Source organism: Pan troglodytes, chromosome X (assembly GCF_028858775.2).
Source record: "Pan troglodytes isolate AG18354 chromosome X, NHGRI_mPanTro3-v2.0_pri, whole genome shotgun sequence".
Classification (NCBI taxonomy): domain Eukaryota; kingdom Metazoa; phylum Chordata; class Mammalia; order Primates; family Hominidae; genus Pan; species Pan troglodytes.
Genome location: NC_072421.2, coordinates 46,051,090 through 46,074,250, shown reverse-complemented (window position 1 = coordinate 46,074,250; position 23,161 = coordinate 46,051,090). Strand labels below are relative to the sequence as shown.

The following is a 23,161-nucleotide window of genomic DNA, read 5'->3' as shown; positions in this document are numbered from 1 at the left end:
ATACTCCTTCCTCAAGGAGGTGGAGTTTAATTTCTTCCCCTTGAATGTGACTGAACTTAATGACTCACTTTTAACAAATTAAATATGGAAAAAAATAATAAATTCACTGTGGAGAAACCTGGCAGACACCACCTTAACCAAATAATCAAGTCTAATATCACCAATGATAAGTTAATGCCATGTACTCCTTGAAATGAGGCAATGAGAAGGGCACTTTCCCTTATGCTGTATTCTTCCTCCAAATCTATAACCCAAGTCTAATTATGAGAAAACATCTTACAAATCCAAATTGTGAAACATTCTATAAAATACCTGGCCAGTACTCTTTCAAAAGGGTCAAGGTCATGAAAGAGAAGCAAAACCAAGAAGCTGCTACACATTGGAAGAGACTAGGGAGACAACGTGATTAAATACAAGGTGTTACCCTGCATGTGATCTTCAAACAGATAAAAAGATATTGGCAGAAAAACTGAGAAAATCTAAATAACACATATAATTTAGTTGACAGTATTGTACTAATGTTAATTTCTTAGTTTGATGATTGTGCCATGGTTATGTAAGATGTTGTATTAGTCTGTTTTCATGCTGCTGACATGAAAGCATTTCATGCTTTCTGACATACCCGAGACTGGGATGAAAAAGAGATTTAATTGGACTTACAGTTCCACATGGCTGGGAAGGCCTCAGAATCATGACTGGAGGCAAAAGGCACTTCTTATATGGCAGTGGCAAAAGAAAATGAGGAGGAAGCAAAAGCAGAAACTTCTGATGAACCCATCAGATCTCATATGACTTATTCACTATCACGAGAATAGCACGGGAAAAAGATCAGCCCCCATGATTCAATAACCTCCCCCAGGTCCCTCCCACAATACATGGGAATTCTGGGAGATAAAATTCAAGTTGAGATTTGGGTAGGGACACAGACAAACCATATCAGATGTGAGCATTAGGGGAGGCGGGGTGAAGGGCATATGGGAATTCTATATACTATCATTGTAACTCTTCTATAAATCTAAAATTATTTCAAAATAAAAAGTTAAAAATTTCAGTAACATTTCTATATTCCAGTGACAGAAAATGAACTTAGCCTTAAAACTGTGCCGTTCCTAGAAATAAAAGTAGTTAAAAGGATGTAATATATTTATTGTGAAAATAAAATACTATATTGAAAGTCATTTAAAAAGTTCTAAGTGGAAACTGTAGTCATGGGTAGGAAGACTTAATATCGTGATGATATCAATTTTCCTCCAGTTGATCAACAGATTCAGTGGAATTGCAACCCAAACCCAGCAGGCGTGTGTGTGTGTGTGTGTGTGTGTGTAACTTGACAAAAAGATTTAAAACAAATATGAAGGAACAAAGTGTAAAAATAGCCAAGACACTCCTAAAGAGAAAATATCCTTACTAGATAGCAATAATTAGCTATAATACTTATGGCAGTGTATATAGTATTGATATAATGATAGACTAATAGAATAAGATGCCTAGAAACAAACCCTGCCCAACTTTATACTGCCTAAAAGGAAGATATCAATATAAGGACACAGAAAGATTTATAGCAAAAAGGATTAAAAAGTATATACCAAAAGAAAATAAGGTAGCCAAAATATTATCCAACATGTAATTCAAGGCATGAAGAATTGTTTGAGATAGAGATATTTCATACCAATAAATAGGAGAAACTAATAAAAACCATTATTGTATACACCCAATAATATACCTGAAAAGTATATAAAGCAGAAATGTACAGAAATAGAAAAATCTATAATTAACATTAACAAACTTTTCAGTGCCTGATAGTACAAGCAAATGAAAAATATAACAGTAAAGATATTGCAGTTGCCCACCAAGAAGCAGCTTCTCTGCTCCTTCTGGAATCTCCGCCTGGTTCAGCCTGCCTGCCTCCACTCCTGCCTCCACCATGTCCACCAGGGTGATCCAGAAGTCCTACATGGTGCCCACTTCTGGCCCCCAGGCCTTCAGCAGCTGCTCCTACACAAGTGGGCCCAGTGCCCACATCAGCTCCTCAAGCTTCTCCCGAGTGGGCAGCAGCAGCTTCCGGGATGGCATGGGTGGAGGCTATGGTGGGGTCAGTGGCATGGGAGGCATCACCACCATCATGGTCAAGCAGAGCCTGCTGAGTCCCCTTCACCTGGAGGTGGACCCCAACATCCAGGCTGTGCACACCCAGGAGAAGAAGCAGATCAAGACCCTCAACAAGTTTGCTTCCTTCATTGACAAGGTACAGTTCCTGGAGCAGCAGACCAAGATGCTGGAGACCAAGTGGAGCCTCCTGCAGCAGCAGAAGATGGCTCAGAGCAACATGGACAACATGTCCGAGAGCTACATCAACAACCTTAGGCGGCAGCTGGAGACTCTGGGCCAGGAGAAGCTGAAGCCTGAGGCGGAGCTTGGCAACATGCAGGCATGCAGGGGCTGGTGGAGGACTTCAAGAACAAGTATGAGGATGAGATCAATAAGTGTACAGAGATGGAGAATGAATTTTTCCTCATCAAGGATGTGGATGAAGCTTACATGAACAAGGTAGAGCTTGAGTCTCGCCTGGAAGGGCTCACTGACCAGATCAACTTCCTCAGGCAGCTGTATGAAGAGGGGATCCGGGAGCTGCAGTCTCAGATCTCGAACACATCTGTGGTGCTGTCCATGGACAACAGCCGCTCCCTGGACATGGACAGCATCACCGCTGAAATCAAGGCACAGTACAAGGAGATTGCCAACCGCAGCTGGGCTGAGGCTGAGAGCATGTACCAGATCAAGTATGAGGAACTGCAAACTCTGGCTGTGAAGCACGGGGATGACCTGGGGCATACAAAGACTGAGTTCTCCGAGATGAACATCAGCCGGAACATCAGCTGGCTCCAGGCTGAGATTGAGGGCGGGCTTCCCTGGAGGCCGCCATCGCGGATGCCAAGCAGCGTGGGGAGCTGGCCATTGAGGATGCCAAGGCCAAGTTGTCCGAGCTGGAGGCCGTCCTGCAGCGGGCCAAGCAGGACATGGCGCGGCTTCTGCGTGAATACCAGGAGCTGATGAATGTCAAGCTGGCCCTGGACGTAGAGATCGCCACCTACAGGAAGCTGCTGGAGGGCGAGGAGAGCCGGCTGGAGTCTGGGATGCAGAACATGAGCACCCATAGGAAGACCACCAGCGGCTATGCAGGTGGTCTGAGCTCTGCCTATGGGGGCCTCACAAACCCCGGCCTCAGCTACGGCCGGGGTTCTAGCTTTGGCTCTGGTGTGGGCTCCAGCTCCTTCAGCCGCACCAGCTTCACCAGGGCCGTGGTTGTGAAGAAGATCGAGACCCGTGATGGGAAGCTGGTGTTCCAGTCCTCTGACATCCTGCCCAAGGGAACAGCTGCGGCAGCCCCTCCCAGCCTGCCCCTCCTGCGGCTGCCCCAGAGCCTGGGAGGGAGGCTGCTGTGCAGGGGAGAACAGGGAACGGGAGGGGGGCTCACCTGAGGCTCACCGCTAGCCCTCAGCCCATTCGAGGGGGAGTTTACTGCCTGAGGACCTCTATTTGCTTTTTTTTTTTTTTTTTTTTTGGTCCAAAATAAAACCTCAGCTAGCTCTGCCAAAAAAAAAAAAAAAAAAAAGATATAGCAGTCAAGAATAACAAAATTAATACAATTGAGTTAATTGACATGTATACAAAACTGTGGCCAACAATAGAATACACATTTTTATCAGTGAACTTGGACTATACCAAAATTGACCATATTCTGGGTTTTAAAGTCCCAACAAATATTAAAGAATTGAAATAATTCAGAATGTGTTCTCTGACCCTAGTTAAGATAGAAATCAATAATAAAAGATAACCATAAAGATCTTAAGTTTGGAAATAAAACAATATACTTATTTATGAGTCATGATCCAAAAAATAACAAAAGAACTTAGAAAGTTTTAAAAAATTGACTTATAATGAAAACATGACAAATAAAAATTTGTGAGATGCAGCTATAGAGTTTAGAGGAAAAGTTATAGTTTTATTTACATATATTAGAAAAGAATAAAAGCCAAAAATTCATGATCTAAGCTTTTATCTCAAAAAGCTAGAAAAAGACCATCAAATAAAATCCAAGGGAAATAGAAGGAAGTAAAAATAAAGACACCAGGAAAATGTTGTGAAATAAAAAATAGAATAGAAAACATCAAAATAGCCAAAAGTGATATCTGAAAAGATTAACAGAATTAATAACATGCCAGTAAAACTGTTTGAGAGGAAACACATCACTAATATTGAAAATAAAGAAGTAAACATTAACTATAGATCTTACTAATGCTAAAAGAAAACTTAATACTAATATATTTGACACTTCAGTGAATAGTAAATTCCTTAAAATACACAATGTACCCAAACTGACACTAAAAATGTAAGAAAATTTGAGTAGTCTTATATTTGTTAAAACAATTGAATCCACTAGTGAAAGACTTCCCATAAAGAAAACTCTAGACTCAAGTGGCTTCACTGGTGGATTGTGCCAAATATGTAAAGAATTAATAATACCAATTGTAACCAAACTCAAAGAACAGAAAAAGAAAAACTGCTTCCCAATTCATTCTGTTGTTGAAAGTCAGACATAATCTAAATAGCCCTTTAGTGTAAGCTTTTATATTAATCTGGCTGGGAGCTGGGATGTCTTTAATGTTTATGGTGGCTGTAGGTGCCAAAGGCTTCAAATTCCTTTAACATCCTTGTTTCTGTCTCCTTCGTTGACTTTGGGTTTCCCTAAGTACTCCTGCTCAGAGAGAGTCTGTATCTTATAGCTCTTTCTGCTATAATGTATTTTTTCCCATTATATGTTTTTTATTTTGGTATAATTTAGGTAAAATAAAATGCACAGATTTAAGATGACAGTTCTATGTGTTTTGATGGATTTATACACCCAGAATGTTGTCACCCTAATTAAGACATGAGACATTTCCATCACTTCAATAAATTTGTTTTGTGCTTCTCTATATTCAATTCTTGTCCATGTAATCTACTTTCATTATACGGGAGCATATTAGTATACAGAATGAAAGTATTCTATAATCCTATGATGAAATCTCAGCCTTTTGGTGGGCCTGTGTTCCTGTGGCCACAGGTCTTGTTTGGTGGGCCTGTGTCTTCACTTTTTCCTCCCTGTTAGGTGAGACAGAAAGGCTAGAGGAAAGTAGAGGGGGATCAATGCCCTTTGCCCAGGTGGGATAAGGCTCTGGAAAAGCCTGTTTGTCCCTGGAGATGCCTTTGCTATGGAGCATACATTGGGTTTATTTCATAAAGATTTATTTTCTCCCCCTGCTCTACCCCACCAGAGCCAGTAGGGGAGAAACTAATGAGGTTTTTGGAAATAGAATCCATGAAAATATGAGGGCTCTACTAAGACGGTGGCCCTGGAAATTTCTCAGTCTCATGCTAGTTCACACTCAGCCTCTAGCAATTTATCAAAATTACCATCAAAATTACCATTTAAGTGTTCCTAACAGTTTATGGCTCCAAGTGGCTTCTGCTCCAGATATGCAAATATTAGCTGTACTTCTCTGGATTTGCCTGTCTCTCCCAATTTCAGAGTGGTGGTCTACCTTGCAACTTCAGCTCTCTGATGGGTACAAGAAAAATCATTGATTTTCAGTTTGTTCAGGCTTTTCTTATTATAAGGGTGGAAGTGACAACTTCTAAGCTCTTTACATGTTGGAGCTGAAACCAGAGGTTCCCAATTCATTTTATGATATGAATATAACCATGATACAAAAAACCTGCAAAAGACTTTACAAGAAATGAAAATTAATGTCAGTCCATCTCCATGAACATAAATGCCAACATTCTAAACAAAATATTAGCAAATAAAATCCAGATATATGTATAAAAGTTAATGCGCCATGACCAAATAAGACTTATTCCAAGAAAACAAGAGTTTAACATTTAAAAACCAATGTAATTCAACATATTAACAAATAACTGAGAAAGTAAAATCACTAATCCTTAAAAACCTAAGTTCTTGAAGCCTTTCCCAGCTTCAGGTGTTGTTATTTCGTACCTTCTCAGAGGACGTTGGCTTCTCTTTTCTCCACAGAGATTGGTTGCTTTTGGCTGGGATGCCAATCCAGTTAGTGATGGTCAGGATGAAAGGTTTGGTTACCATTGGCACACATGGCATGGACCAGAGCTACATGATGTGGAAAGAACTGCTTGAGGAAGTTACAACCTAAATACCTGTAGGGGTTGGGGTGGAGAAAGCCCTAGTGAAAAGTGAGCTTATTTGCACCCCAGAGTCCCTGAGAAGCTCAGCACTTTCATTGTTGTGTGACATCCCATATAACAGTAAAATGTTTCCAACAAAATAACAGCCAAATGTTTACAACAGACTCTTGGAAAAATCCACGTAGACTTCATGCCAGGGTCTCAAGCAAAACATGCTCAAAACTGTCTGCACCTCTCCTCAAATAGATCCTGCCATCTGACTTCTCTCTTCCTCCCACTCACCCAGGACTGCAGACTTGACCTCTTCTACATCATCTCCCTCCTACCCTACATACAATCATTTGCTCTCAAAACTTCTACATTCATCAGCTTTTTCAGCCTCAATGCTGGTATCTTCATTTAGTTTCCTATATGATTAAGTGGACTCATTCCTAAAGTTATATGTTTAGAATGTAACCAAATCAAGTGTACTCAGGTTAATTTGTTTCCATACATTTGTAATAGGTTAAGAATCATTGTGGAAAAATTATTGTGGCAGAAGCAATATAGCAAGTTAGCATCTGTCAAGTCAGTTGGGAATCACTGGTTGGACTGAAAAAAAAAAAAAAAAGGACAATCCTCACCGTGTAAAGAAATAGTAACCTCTTGTTCCTTAACAATTCCCTAGGTCATCCCCAGGCTATCCCCTGAAACAGTGACTCAATCCTAGTCCTAATCTCCACATCTCTTGCCACCAAATCCTAGATAAATCCATATCAGAACCCACAACCACAAATCACATCTGAGGACACCCCATTCTGACGAACCTATGAGACAAAGCAGGGACCCCCGATGCCTCTTAGGGGCCTGCCATACACTCCCACCCCCACCCCCCAAGCATGGAAATAAAGGAAAATCTTGAGTTTCTTCAAGGGAAATTCTGGAAATTCTACCTAGCTAGCCCTGAGATTAAATGAGCAACTTGATAAGCAAAAAGGTAATAGTAGCTTAAAACAATAGCCAAGGAAGTTAGAGTCATGAGATGTTTGTTTTCCTATAGAAACTAAAGGTAATATCTTAATATAAGTCCCTACGCTGTTTTTCAGAAACCCAGACCCCCACAGACCCCCATCAAACAGATCTGTTGGCAGGCAGACCTCAGACAAGGGGGAACTAAGGACTGAACCCTGACCACCATTCTATGTTCTGAAGTCCTTCCTGAGGGTCTGAGTCCTCATGGGTGAGGAAGTTACACCCACGAGTCAGAGCTAACATTCCTTTCTGGTGATCCCAAATTTTTAAACAAAGCTTCTCTTCCTTAACCAATTGCAAATCAGAAAATCTTTGAATCTGCCTATGACCTGTAAACCCCTGCTTAAGATATCCCCGCTTTAAGGCCAAACCAATGTATAGTTTCCATGTACCAATTTACAAATTTGCCTTTAACTTCTGCTTTCCTGAAAATTTCCCCTGCCTTTAAAAAACCTTGCTTGCAAGCCACTGAGGAGGTTGGTTCTTAAGCATGAGCTGCCCAATTCTTGCTTGATGTCCTGCAAATAAACACCCTCCTTTTCCTGCTGCAAACCTCAGTGTGGATGTTCGGCCTTACTGTGCTGGACGAGCAGGCCCCAGTTCAATTCAGTTCAGTAACACCTGTAACTTTTACACCTTGAAATTATTGCAACTGACTACTCCCTTGATTAATAGTACCACTTTTATCTCTATTAAAGGTCAAGCTTTTAAAAAGTTTCCACCTTGTACATTTCCCTCATTCAGGCACTTTTTAAAATCCTGACATTATTACATTTTAGCTAACTAATTATTGATACTCTCTTTTCCTGACATTGTTCACCTCTGGTTTTCCTCTTATCTCTGTAGGAGGTGGATTCTCCTCTATAGGTCCATTGATAGAGTTTCTCAAAGCTTACTCTGTCTGAGGCCCTTTTCTCTTCTCTCTGTATAACTTTTCCTATGAGGCAAACTCACCCACTTCCTTGACTGAATATTAAAAGTGGTATAACTCCACCCCAAATCTCTCCTCTGAGGTTCAGACCAGCATATCCAACATCCTACTTAACAAACATCTTCCAAGTTTCAAAAACACCTCAAATTCCACAGGCCCAAGTGTGATCTTTCTCTCCATATCTGACCCTCTTTTAGTGTTTTTTATTTTTTAGTTAGTAGCTCCACCAAATTGGACATGATAGAAACCGAGGAATAATCTCTGGCACCTCCATCTGTGTTATTCTCCATGGTCAATCCATCAATAATCCCTGTGAATTTTCCCTCCTATACTCATCCACTTCCATCTGTCTCCTCTGCTCCCACACTAGACCAAGCTATAATCATTTCTTGCCTGGACTAATAGAGTAGTCTCTTGAAAAGTCTCCTTGAAGAACTACAAACCACTGTTCAAAGAAATCGAGATGATACAAACAAATGGAAAAACATTCAATGTTCATGGATAGGAAGAATCAATATCATTAAAATGACCATACTCTCCAAGGCAATTTATAGATTCAATGCTATTTCCATTAAACTACCATGACATTTTTCACAGAACTAGAAAAAACTATTTTAAAATTCATATGAAACCAAAAAAGAGCCCCAATAGCCAAGACAATCCTAAGCAAAAAGCAAAGCTGGAGGCATCATGCTACCCAACTTCAAACTATTCTGCAGGGCAACAGTAACCAAAAAAGCATGGTACTGGTACAAGAACAGACACGTAGACCAATGGAACAGAGAAGATAACCCAGAAATAAGACGGCACACCTACAACTATCTGGTCTGACAAAAACAAGCAATGGGGAAAGGATTTCCTATTCAATAAATGGTGCTGGGATAACTGGCTAGCCATATGCAGAAGACTGAAACTGGACCACTTCCTTAAACTGTATAGAAAAGTTAGTTCAAGATGGATTAAAGACTTAAATATAACACCCAAAACTATAAAAGAAAAAACAACAACAACCCTGGAAGACAACCTAGGCAATACCATTCAGGACATAAGCACAGGCAAAGATTTCATGACAAAGATGCCAAAAGCAATCACAACAAAAGCAGACATTGAGAAATGGGATGTAATTAAACTAAAGAACTGCACAGTGAAAGAAACTGTCAGCAGAGTAAAAAGACAACCTGGGAGAATGGGAGAAAATTTTTGCAAGCTATGTATCCAACAAAGATCTAATATCCAGCATCTATAAGGAACTTAAACAAATTTACAAGAAAAAAACAACCCGATTAAAGAGTGATCAAAGGACATGAATAGACACTTCTCAAAAGAAGACATACATGTGGCCAACAATCATATGAAAAAAAAAACAACATCTATATACCCAAAGGATTATAAATCATGCTACTATAAAGACACATGCACATGTATGTTTATTGCAGCACTATTCACAATAGGAAAGACTTGGAACCAACTCAAATATCCATCAATGATAGATAGACTGGATTAAGAAAATGTGGCACATATATGCTATGGAATACTATGCAGCCATAAAAAAGGATGAGTTCATGTCCTTTGCAGGGACATGGATGAAGCTGGAAACCATCATTCTCAGTAAACTATCACAAAGACAGAAAACCAAACACTGCATGTTCTCACTCATAGGTGGGAACTGAACAATGAGAACACTTGGACACAGGGAGGGGAACATCATACATCGGGGCCTGTTGTGGGGAGGGGGGCTGGGGGAGGGATAGCATTAGGAGAAATACCTAATGTAAATGACGAGTTGATGGGTGCAGCAAACCAACATGGCACATGTATACCTATGTATCAAACCTGCACGTTGTGCACTTGTAGCCTATAACTTAAAGTATAATTTAAAAAAACCCAACATCACTGATCATCAGAGAAATGCAAATCAAAACCACAATGAGATACCATCTCACACCAGTCAGAAAGGCTATTTTTAAAGTCAAAAAATAACGGATGCTGGTGAGGTTGTGGAGAAAAAGGAACACTTATAGGCTGTTGGTGGAAGTGTAAATTAGTTCAGCCATTGTGGAAGATGGTGGCGATTCCTCTAAGACCTAAAGACAGAAATACCATTCCAGCCAGCAATCCCATTACTGGATATATATCCAAAAGAATATAAATCGTTCTATTTTAAAGACACACACATGTGTATGTTCATTGCAGCACTATTCACAATAGCAAAGACACGGGATCAATCTAAATGCCCATTAATGATAGACTGGATAAAGAAAATGTGGTAGATATACACCATGGAATACTACATAGCCATAAAAGAGAATGAGATCATGTTCTTTGCAGGCACTAGGATGGAGCTGGAGGCCATTATCCTTAGCAAACTAATGCAGGAACAGAAAACCAAATACTGCATGTTCTCACTTATAAGTGGGAGCTAAATGATGAGAACACATGGACACAAAGAAGGGAACAACGCACACTGGGGCTTTTCAGAGGGTGGAGAGTGGGAGGAGGGAGAGGATCAGGAAAAACAACTAATGGGTGCTAGACTTAATACCTGGGTGATGAAATAATCAGTACAACAAACCCCCATGATACGAGTTTACCTATGTAACAAACCTGCAGTTGTAGCTCTGAAATTAAAAGTTAAAAAGAAAAATAAAAAGAAAAAAAGGAAGATCTCCTTGAATCTAGTCTCTCCACCTTTAATTTATTCACCACAATTCATAAAGACCAATCACTAAATGAGAATCTGGGCATGTAGTTTCTCCCCAGATAACCTTCACTGGCTGCTCATTGTTCTGCATATAAGGCTATACAAATGAAAGTGACATGGTTTTCAAGGCCTTGATGATCTGACACTTTAGTTACCCTTCCAGCCACTTTCCCCCTCACTTCTTGTAGTCTAGCCACACTAACCTTATTTCTGTGCCTTGAATGTGCCATAATATCTCTGCCACAGAGCCTTTGCACAGCCTGTTTGCTTTGTCTGATAGGTTGTTTCTTTCTTCCACATACTTCAGAGCTCAGGCCAAATTTTACTTCCTAAGGGAAACCAGGTAGAAATGCTTTTCACATCAGAATACAAGCCAGAAGAGGGCTACAGAGCAGGGAAGGGGGCATTTGTAGGCTCTTTGTTGTCTTCTTCTCTACATATCTTTTATAAGTTGGCAGTGCCATAGCTCTACTTTCCAAAACCCTCTGTGTCTCCTCATATCCATATTTGAGAAACATAAGTCTGCAGTTCTGCATCATTGCCAAGCTCTGGTTGACAAGCGACTTGAGTTTGAGATATAAAGAAAAACAATGAATTCCTTCATTGTTCCTATCGATCCTGAGATCAAGGAGTTTTTATTCTTTTTTTTTTTTTTTTTTTTTTGAGATGGAGTCTTGCTGTGTCGCCCAGGCTGGAGTGCAGTGGGGCCATCTCGGCTCACTGCAAGCTCCACCTCCCAGGTTCACACCATTCTTCTGCCTCAGCCTCCCGAGTAGCTGGGACTATAGGCGCCCGCCACCATGCCTGGCTAAGTTTTTTTGTATTTTTTTTAGTACAAGCGGGGTTTTACCGTGTTAGCCAGGATGGTCTCGATCTCCTGACCTCATGATCCGCCCGCCTCGGCCTCCCAAAGTGCTGGGATTACAGGCGTGAGCCACCGCTCCCGGCTGAGTTTTTATTCTTACAGGCTCTGGGAGTGAAAACCAAGAAGTTTCCTTTTTCAGCCCTTGTGGACACAGAATTCCAATAGTTCAAAGTTTTATGGACACAGAACTCCAACAGTTCAACGTTGGTTCTAAATTTAGAATGCTGAAGTTAGAGTGCTTTGTTAGTCTGACAAATACAATATTCTCCTGAGTCTAACATTTAGAGCTTACATATTTTTTCCCATTCACAAAGTGCTATAGGCAATGACTGCTATTTGGCTTGGGAATTTTAGTAGTGACTTTTTTAAAACTCTCAAGTCATTCTGACTTTGACCCTCTCCAGCCAAAGGCATGACCAATGCATTTTAGTTCACCAGAACTTACCATTTTCCCCATGCTGTTCTGTGTTAGATTTCATTTGGATTCTCTCCAGAGTTTAGTGTTTAAACTGCCATTTATGGGAACACATTTTGCTAATTGTGCTCTTATTTGGATAAGTCACATGAGCCACATTGCTAAGTTGTGACTACAACCTCAGCTGCTGCTGAACTGCCCAAGGCAGGAAAATAAATTGCACCAATCTGCTCCAGAAATGAGAGAATGGGGGAAAATCCTTAGATTTGATTAGATGTTAGCTTTCTACCATTTATGTGGGGTTTTTTCCTTCTTAATGAAAACATCCTGTTAGTAAAAATTTAACCATCTCAAGAGCTTTGACAGGGGATGAACAAAGTGAAAGTTTTAGTGTCCTCCTAATGTAGGCTCCTAGAATATCCATCCATCATTCTACGCATGCCAGTAACACCCACATTTGTTGCTTGATTTACTGATTCAGTGGTTCCTTAAGCATTCTATCTGTATCTATCTATTTATCTATCTATCTATCTATCTATCTATCTATCTATCTATCTATCTATCTCTATTATATCTCTTTGCTATATCCCTCTCCATTCTTTTTCTTTTGAAGTGATTGGTAGGTCAATATATACATCTGTGAGTACCTATAATATGAATTCATTGTGAGAAAGATGAAATGTAGTGGTTGCAAGAAATAAAACTTTTGGGGGGACAATTGATGAATGAGACTCATTCACGACACATGGACTTTATTAAAATAATGGTGCATGTGTCATCCTCTGATGGAAGAGCTGGACTGGGATGAACTGTGAGCTTGCTTGTTTGCAGATGCTGAAGCACATAGGCCAGATTCCTCATTTCTCACAAGCCCACATAGGTATGCCTGCAGCATGGCATCTACAAAACATGCTGCCCTAAGCACAAAAGTGGATTATCTGCTTCTTTTGGTTGATGGCGGTTATTTCAGGGAGGGACTATCAACAAGTTTCTACTTGCTACAATCTAGGGCTTGAATCCATAGGCCACAGTCACTTGGCCTGAAAAGACATAACCAGACTGGAAGAAAGAACCTTGCCTTAATTCGAATGTTAAAATCTCAAGAGTCTGGCATAAGGGAGGAGGAGATAATGTACACAGTATTCTCAAAACTGGCTTTCTGCTTGCTAAGTAAGCATACACACGTAAAGGTAATGTCAATATATTTTCTCTAAAGGTGAACTACTGTTACCGATGCCAGGGTGGAAAACAAGACTGAAGTTGTTGAAGAAAATAAAGAACTATAGGTAATAATAGTACCACTAAAACTAGAGATGATGCCAAGCTGCAGGTTATAAGTATGACTTCACATGAAGCCGGAAAGCATGTATCATTACTTCACATTCAAGTTCTGAGCAGTTTTTAGAAAATGGAAATGACATCCTTTACAGATTTAAATTTCAACGTTGCTTTTGTTTTTCATGCTGATTCACCCAGAACTTGCCAAAGAAAGTCCCAGTAAAAATGTTCATGAAGGTTTTAGTAAAGTAAAAGACAAAAAAGATTTGTTTCTGAGGCTTTCCTGAGTGATTTCTCTAAATTCTTCTTGAATCATCATTCTTCGGAAAATGAGTTTGTACTCCTGCAGGCTCTGAAGGTCAGGATAGACCAGCTATGACTTTTCTAGGAAGTGAGTAATAGTAAGACCACGGGACTAATTTCTGGAGGCCTGGAGGAACTTTTCATTTCAGAAGCTGTAGGTGTGGTTTTCCCCTCCAAATGGCTTTAGGGAGTTCCAGAGGCGTGTGTACACTTGAAATGGGAATAGTCAACCTAAAGTAAACTTGCCCTGGAGGTTCTGCCAACCTCTGTCAGCTCTTACCCTGGGTTTCCCCACCCATAGTGACTGGTCCTTTATATTCCTTCTCACTCCTTTCTTCTCTATCACCCATTCCTCCAACCATTCCTCCCCACCAACTCCAAATCTTCATACCCATGCAAAAACCTGAGAATTCTTTGAATATGTATCACTCAGAATTCCTTCTTCCCGGAAAATATGGAAGGACACTGCTGCCAAATGCTGTTTGTAAGACTCACACGCAAGCTATAGCCATGGAAAATTCGTAAGAATCATTGTTGGGAGGGGAACACGTTCATAATTCTTTAAAAATTCATATTCTTTTTGGAGAAAAATTTAGGGTTTTAGTGTTAAAATGCAGGTAAGTGGCTTCATTTTCTTCATTCATTCACTCAATAAAAATTTACTGTGCACCTACTATATGCCAGATGTGGTGTTAGAAGATACTGTGATAGAAGACACAGTCACTGCCCACAAAGATTTTAAGAGTTGGTGAAGAAGAGAAGAAAAATAATAATTACAATATAGTGCTATAAAGACTATGAGAGATGTTGTAGTCAGTATGCCATGGGCAGTTAAGAATTGTTAAAGTCCTCAATGATGAGTAGGACTTAATGAGGAAACTGTGTGTGTGTGTGTGTGTGTGTGTGTGTACTGGACTTGGGGAAATTGCTGGTGTTGTCCAGCTTCAGACGGGCTAAAGTTACCACCAAAACCCACTTTCTAAAGCTTATTACACACTAATAAGGCAGAAGAGAAAGTGGACCAAGCTTTCTTCAGTATTCTCTTTCCTCTCCATGGTGTTCCCAATTTCTCCTCCCCTTTTCCCCATATTTTTGCTTCCAACTTTCAGGAAATAATTAATAGACTTAATTCTTCATGGTTAAGTTTCATTGTTTCCCACAGGAGCTTATGCATTTCAGTAAATGTCAGTGCCTTCATTCAAAAATCTGAATCTGTAATGGAATGTGTTTGGAACTTAGGGAGGAGATGGAAGACTCACGGCAAACACCTATTCTACTCATCCTACCCATTTCTGTAAGAAATGATCCTGGCATTTATGACACTAAGAAATAAAGCAGAAATCTACACCATCAACTATAGCTCAAATTCCATTAAAGTGAATTTCAAGAGCTGCCCATATTCTTTAGCTCTACTGGAATGTGGTTTTACTTACTGGCAGGTGAACTGAGCAAACTCAACACCAGTTTGGAAATAGTTAATGTAATACAACAGATGATCTTTAAAGTCCCCAATTCTAAACTGCTGTGAATTCTATGCATTAGATTCCTATTAAGTTCTGCCTGTGGCCAGGGGAAATGGTTAACAAAGTAGCAGAAGCTTAGCTTTACTTGCTGGCTTTCAACTATTCTTTTTTGTTAAAGTAATGCATTACATGTTATAAAGTCCATTATATAATGAATATATAAAATATGAAGTAAGTCTCCCTGCCAACCCTGGATTCTCTTTCCAGAGTCAACACTGTTACTATTTTCTTATAGATCTTCCCAGATATTTTCTCTTCACATATAAAATCTTTGTCTTTTTAAGATAATACATTTTTCATAATATGTTACTGCTAGAAACAGACACAATAAGCACTATATTTTATATTTTGATGTATTTAACTTATCTCTAGTATCTCTTGTTAAAAATTTGTTTTAAAAATGTTTTTCTCAAAATATACATATAAGCAACACAATATTATTGGGTTATTTAAATAAATGAGAATTTTTGAAATATTTGATTTTTATTGGTACTTAAGCTCTTTTTAAAACACAGTTACATTAGTCAAAGATACATTTACACTAAATTAAAAGTGAACAAATTAATGACAAGAATGTATTTGTAACCTGTCCTCAGACAGGGGCACACATTATCAGGTGGTTTGTATTTCATGCTGTTTCATTCATGGAGTTCATATTATTTTATACAATACATAGTTTCAAAAAATCCTTCAGTATGGTTGATGTACCTCCTTGAAGCTGTGACTATTTGAGATATTAGTAAGTTCCTGACACAATGCTTTCTGGAAGAACCACCTCCAGCTCTATTCTGTGTCTGGCAAATGACAAATTGGATAATAGTGGGAAGACATTACAGCATAGTTAATAGCAATGGTCAAATAAGAAGATATGTGAGATTTTAGCTTTGTTGATTTTTGAAGAGAAGAATCCCAGGGAAGTGACTATTTAACTTCCTGAAATGTCTCTTAACAAGCTATTTTTAGCCTTGCAGAAAACCTAGACTCCAAGCTCTTCATTGTTGCTAAATGCTAAGCTCTGTAAGTCAGCCAGACCTCCTGCTGTCTAAATTGATCATGTTAACCAGATAGTTGCTAGGTTTCCACTTCAACCTGAAATAATTCTTCCAGAGACCAGATGGAACATGTTGAGATGAAAAATCCAACTCTTGCATAAAGTTATTATATCAGTAGTGGATTATGTCCCTGAAAACTGTGTAAAACAGCTTGTTCTGATGAATAGTGCTTCACCTTTGTTGCACATGGAACATTCTCCAGCATAGATCCATATGCTAGGCTGTAAAACAAGCCTTCATAAATTTAAAAGTATTAAAGTCATACAAAGTATGTTATCTGACCAAAATGGAGTGAAATTAGAAATCAATAGCAGAAAAATGTGGAGATACTCACAAATGAAATTAGAAAATACTTTGAGATGAAGAAAAGTGAATACATAATATACAAAATTTTGTAGGATGCAGTTAAAGCAGTAATTAGAGATAAATTTGTAGCTTTAAACACCTATATTGAAAAGAAGATCTCAAATCAATAACCTAATTTTCTACCTCTAGAAACTAGAAAAAGAGAAATTAAATCCAAAGAAAGCAGATAAAAGAATAAAGATTACAGTAGAAACTAATAAAATAGAGAATAAAAAACCAATGGAGGAAATCAACAAAAGCAAAAGTTGGGTCTTAGAAAAGATTAACAAAATGGACAAACCTTTAGCTAGACTGACCAAGATAAAAAGAGAGAAGACTCAAATTACTAAACAGGATGAAAGAGGTGATATTACTGTCAACTTTATAGAAATAAAAAGGATTATAAGGAAATACTACGAGCAACTGTATGCCAACAAATCAGATAGCATGGATGAAATGGAAGAATTCCTAGAAAGACCCAAACTATCAACACTGATTCAAGAATAAACAGAAAATCTGAATAGATGTATAAGAAGAGATTGAATTAGTAATCTAAAAACTTCCCACAAAGAAAAGGTCATTCCCAGATAGCTTTACTAATTTATTCCACCAAACATGTAAAGACAATTTAATACTATTTTTTCACAGTCTTCCAAAATATAGAAGAGGAGGGCCACTGGCTAACTTATTCCATGAGGCCAGTATCACTCTGATACCAAAATGAGACAAAACATCATAATAAAAGAAAACTACAGGCCACTATTCCTTACAAATTACATTAATCTGTTCTCACGCTGCTATGAAGGACTACATTAGAGTGGGTCATTTATGAAGAAAAGAGGTTTAGTTGACTCACAGTTCCACAAGATTTACAAGCAGCATGACTGAGGAGGACTTAGGACTAACTTACAATCATGACAGAAGATGAAGAGGAAGCAAGGACATCTTCACTTGACCAGCAGGAGAGAGGGTGAGTGAAAGGGGAGGTGCTATACACCTTCAAACAACCAGACCTCATGAGAACTCTATCATGAGACAGCACTAGGGGACGGTGCTAAACCATTAGAATCCACCCACATGATTCAATCACCTCCCACCAGGCCCTACCTCCAACACTCAGGATCACAATTCAACATGAAATATGGGTGGGGACATAGCACCAAACCATATCATAAATATAGATTCTCAACAAAATGCTCACAACATATAAAAAGGATTATATCATGACCAAGTGGGACTTATCTCAGGAATTCAAGGTTAATTTAACGTCAATCAACGTATTACCACACATTGACAGAATAATGGACAAAAACCAAATGACCATGTCAATAGATGCAGAAAAAGCATCTGATAAAATCCTACAACCCTTCATGATAAAAAAGAACCTCTCAACAAACTAGGAATATAAGGAAACTTCATCATTCTGATAATGGGCATCTACAAAACACTGACCACTAACATCATACTTAATAATGACAACTTCTCCCCCATATCAGAAACAAAAGGAAGATGCCCACACTAACTACTTTTATCCAATATTGTGCTGGAGTTTATAGCCAGGATAACTAAACAAGAAAAAGAAATAAAAGGCATCTAGATTAGAATGGTAGAAGTAAAACAACTTCTATTTTTAGATGATCTGATCTTGTATATTGAAAATCCTAAATAATACACCAAAAAACCTATTGGAACTAATTTTAAAAATTTAGTAAGGTTTCAGGGTACAAGATTAATATATATAAATTGGATTTCTATACATTAACAATAAACCATCTGAAAATAAAATTAAGGAAATAATTTCATTTTTAATAGCATCAAAAAGAACAAAATACTTAGGAATAAATTTAACAAAATAAGTACAAAATGTATACTCTGAAAACTATAAAAGATTGTTAAAATAAATGAAAGAAAACCTATCATAAATGGAATGTCATTCCATGCTCATGATTTCAAAGACTTACTGTTATTAACATGGCAATACTCCAATTGATCTACAGATTTAATACAATCCCTATGAAAATCCTAGCTAGCTTTGCGGAAATAGGCAAGTTAGTTTTGAAATTCATATGAAAATTCAAGGTTCTCAGAATGGTAAAACAATCTTGAAAAAGATCTGAATTAGAGAACCCACTAGTTCCAATCTCAAAACTTACTACAGAGATACAGTAATTACAACAGCATGGTACTGGCATAAAAGTAGATGTACAGATCAATAGAATAGAATTGAGAGTCTAAAGAAAACCTCACATTTATAGTCAATTGACTCTTGACAGGGGTGTCAATTCAATTCAATAGGGAAAGTACAGTCTTTTTAACAAACGGAACTGGGACAATTGGATATCCATATGCAAAAAAAATGAAGTTAGACCTCTCCCTCAAACCATATACAAAATTGAATTCAGAAGGGATCACAGACCTAAATGTAAAAGCTAAACCTATAAAACACTTAGAGGAAAATAAGGGGTAAATCTTCATTACCTTGGGTTAGGGAAAGCCTTCTTAGATATGAAATCACAAGCATAAGCAACAAAAGAATAAATAAATTAGATTTCATCAAAATTAAATCTTTTGTGCTCCAAAGGACACTATAAAAAAAGTGAAAACATAACCCACTGAATGGTAGAAAGTATTTGCAAATCATATATCTGATAACGAACTTGTATCTAGAAAGTATGAATAACTCTTAAAACAACAAAAACACAAATAACTCAGTTAAAATATGGTAAACAGATTTGAATAAACATTTCTCCAAGATGATATACAAATGTCCAATAAGCACATGAAAAATGCTCAATATCATTAGCTTTCAGGGAAATGCAAATCAAAACCACAATAAGATACCACTTCATACCCACTAGGATGGCTACAATGGAAAAGATGAATAAGAATGAGTGTAGACGAAGAAGTGGAAAAACTGGAACCCTAATACACTACTGGTGGAAATGTAAAATGGTACAACTGCTTTGAAAAAAAAGGTTTGGCAGTTTCTCAAAACGTTAAACATAGAATTACCACGGGTACTAGTGTGTCCAGAATTGGTGGGTTCTTGGTCTCTCTGACTTCAAGAATGAAGCCTCAGACCCTCCCAATGAGTGTTACAGTTCTTAAAGATGGTGTGTCCGGAGTTTGTTCCTTCTGATGTTGGGACGTGTCTGGAGTTTCTTCCTCCCAGTGGGTTCATGGTCTGGCTGGCTTCAGGAGTGAAGCTGCAGACCTCCGTGGTGAGTGTTACAGCTCATAAGGTCTGCACGGACCCAAAGAGTGAGCAGCAGCAAGATTTTTCGCAAAGATCGAAAGAACAAAGCTACAGCAGTCTGGAAGCAGACCTGAGCGAGTTGCAGCTGCTCACTAGGGTGGCCAGCTTTTATTCCCCTACTTGGCCCCACCCACATCCTGCTGATGGGTCCATTTTACAGAGAGCTGATTGTTCCATTTTACAGAGAGCTGATTGGTCCGATTTACAGAGTGCTGATTGGTCTGTTTTACAGAGTGCTGATTGGTCCGTTTTACAGAGAGCTGATTGGTCCGTTTTTACAGAGTGCTGATTGGTGTGCTTACAAACCTTTAGCTAGATAGAGAGCACTGATTGGTGCATTTACAATCCTTTGGCTAGACAGAAAAGTTCTCCAAGTCCCCACCCGACTCAGAAGCCCAGCTGGCTTCACCTCTCACTAGTAACTCCACTTCATTTTTTTCTCATTTATTTTAAAATAAATATCCAGTAATAAGACAGATTAGTAGTTGTCTTTGTGAGGAAAGTGTGATTGAAAAAGAGGCACAAAGAACCTTCTGGGAGAACTAAGCAGAGATAATATGCTATGTTCGCTTTTGTGATAATTTTCTTAGAATTTGTGCAGGCATCTTTCTGTATATATGATATACTTCAATTGAAAAAAAGAAAAGAATATGTATGGAACAGCAGACACTCTTCCATATACCTCATAAATGTTGGCATTTTTCACAACCTTCTAAGTTAGGTACTATCATCATCCCTATATTACACATGAGAAAATAGAGACACAGGGGAGTTAAGGGACTTGCCACAACTGATGAATCATAAGGCGAGTTTTAAAACCTGGCACCTGACTCAAGAGACCATACTTTAAACCATGAACTACACTGCCTCCCATACGAAAATAAAATATTTGAAACATTTTAATAACAATTAGTCTTCCTTCAGGAACAATTAGTCTTTCTTCAGAAAGGATGTCCCTTTCAACACTGCTTTTCTTTCATTAGTATGTTTTATTAATTACTTAATTTTAAACAACATTTTTATTAAGTTTTTTCTCACTTTTAGTGAGGTACAATTTATAAATAAAATTGTATATATTTACAGTATACAGTGTGATGTTTTCTTATACACCATGAAATGATTGCCTCAATAAAGCTAATTAACATGTCCATCACCTCATATATTTACAACATTTTTTAATGGTAAGAATACTAAAGAATGACTCTTTTAGCAAATTTCAAGTATATAACAAAATATTAATTATAGTCATCATGCTGTACCTTAGGTTAACAGAACTTACTTATCCAGCACAACAAAAATTTTGTACCCTTTGACCAACATCTCTGCATTTCCCTTAACCCCTAACCCCTGGCAACAACCATTCTACCGTCTGCTTCTATGAGTTCAACTTTTCAGATTTCACATATAAATGAGATCATGTAGTATTGGTCTTTCTGTTCTTGGCTTATTTTACTTATCATAATGTCCTCTAAGTTCATCCATCTTGTTGCAAATGACAAGATTTCTTTCTTTATAAAGGCTGAAAAATATTCCAGTTTGTGTGTGTGTGTGTGTGTGTGTATCACATTTTCTGTATCCAGTCATGTGTTAATGAACATGTAGGTTGATTTTATATCTTGTATATTGTGAATAACGCTGCAAAGAATATGGGTGTGCAAATAGGTACATAAGATACTGATTTTATTTCCTTTGGCTATACAGATAGTCCCCAGCTTATGGTTCAACTTAGGATTTTTCAACTTCATGATGGTGTGAAAGTGATATCTATTCAGTACACTCTTCTATTTATGATGGGGTTACATTCCACAGGTGTAACTTCACAGATGTAACACCATCATAAGTCAAGGATCATCTGTGTACCCAGAAGTGAGATTACTGAATCACATGGTAGTTCTATTTTTAATTTTTTAAGAAACCTCCCTATTGTTTTCTAGGATGGCTGTAACAATTTACATTTCCACCAACGGTGTATAGGGGTTCTCTTTTCTCCACATCCTTGACAAAACTTGTTATCATTTGTCTGTTTGATAATAGCCATTCTAACAGATGTGAGGTAATATCTCATTGTGGCTTTGATTTGTATTTTTCTGATGATTAGTGTTGTTGAGCACTTTTTCGTATTACCTGTTGGCCATTTGTATGTCTTCTTTTAAGAAATAACTATTCAGGTCCTTTGCCAATTTTTAAATTGGGTTATTTGTTTTCTTTCTATTATTTGAGGTCCTTATATATTTTGGATATTAACTCTTTATCAGATGTATGGTTTGAAAATATTTTCTCCCATTCCATAGGTTGTATCTTAGCCCTGTTGGTTGTTTCCTTTGCTGTGCAGAAGCTTTATAGTTTGATGTAATCTCAATTGTCTGTTTTTGCTTTTGTTTCCTGTGCTTTCTGTGTCATATTCAAAACATCATGACCAACACCAATGTCAAGAAGCTTTTCCCTTATGTTTCCTTCTAGGATTTTTATGGTTCAGGTCTTACGTTTAAGTCTTTAATGTATTGTAAGTTGATTTTTGTGTATGATGTGAGATAACGGTCCAGTTTCATTCTCTTGTGTGTGAATATAGTTTTCCCACCACCATTTATTGAAGAGACAATTCTTTCCCATTGTATGTTCTTGGCAACTTTGATAAAGATCAACTGACTATAAATGTGTGGACTTATTTCTGGCCTCTCTATTCTGTCCCATTGGTTTATATGTGTGTTTTTGTACCAGTATCATACTTCTTTGATTATTACAGCTTTGTAGTATATTTTGAGATTAGTGTGATGCCTTTAGCTTTGTTCTCCTTGCTCAAGATTGCTTTGGCTATTCAGATTATTTATGGTTCTATTAATATATGAATTCTAGGATAGCTTTTTCTATTTCTGTGAAAAACGTCATTGCAATTTTGACAGAAATTGCATGGGAGTCTGGGCATTTGGGGACTGGTCTGGCTTTGGGGTAAGCCTCGAACTTGGGTCTGTAGGCACCAGCTTGAGCCTGGAGTTGTGGAGACAGGCTGGCACTATGGTGGGCCTGAAGCCTGAGTCTGCAGGGGATGGCCTGGACCATGTGCTTGTAAGTACTGGTCTGGTGGCTGGGGCAGCAGGGGCTGGCCTGGTGCTGGTGTGGGCCTGGAGCTTGGGTTCATGGGGGCTGGCCTGGCGTTTGGATGGGCCTGGGGGTTGGGTCTGTGGAAGCCTGCCTAGAGCCTGAAGTGTCTCAAGATAGTGTCTTATTTCCCTTTGAGTTCTTTCTTGCTCCATTGGTTGTTCAGAAGTGTGTTGTTTAATTT

The 23,161-nt window shown here is 38.4% G+C and overlaps 1 pseudogene; it reads left to right on the top strand.

The window, feature by feature from the left end:
• Positions 1-1,924: 1,924 nt before the first annotated feature.
• On the top strand, positions 1,925-3,479 carry LOC473580 (keratin, type II cytoskeletal 8-like; annotated as a pseudogene).
• The last annotated feature ends 19,682 nt before the right edge of the window (positions 3,480-23,161 follow it).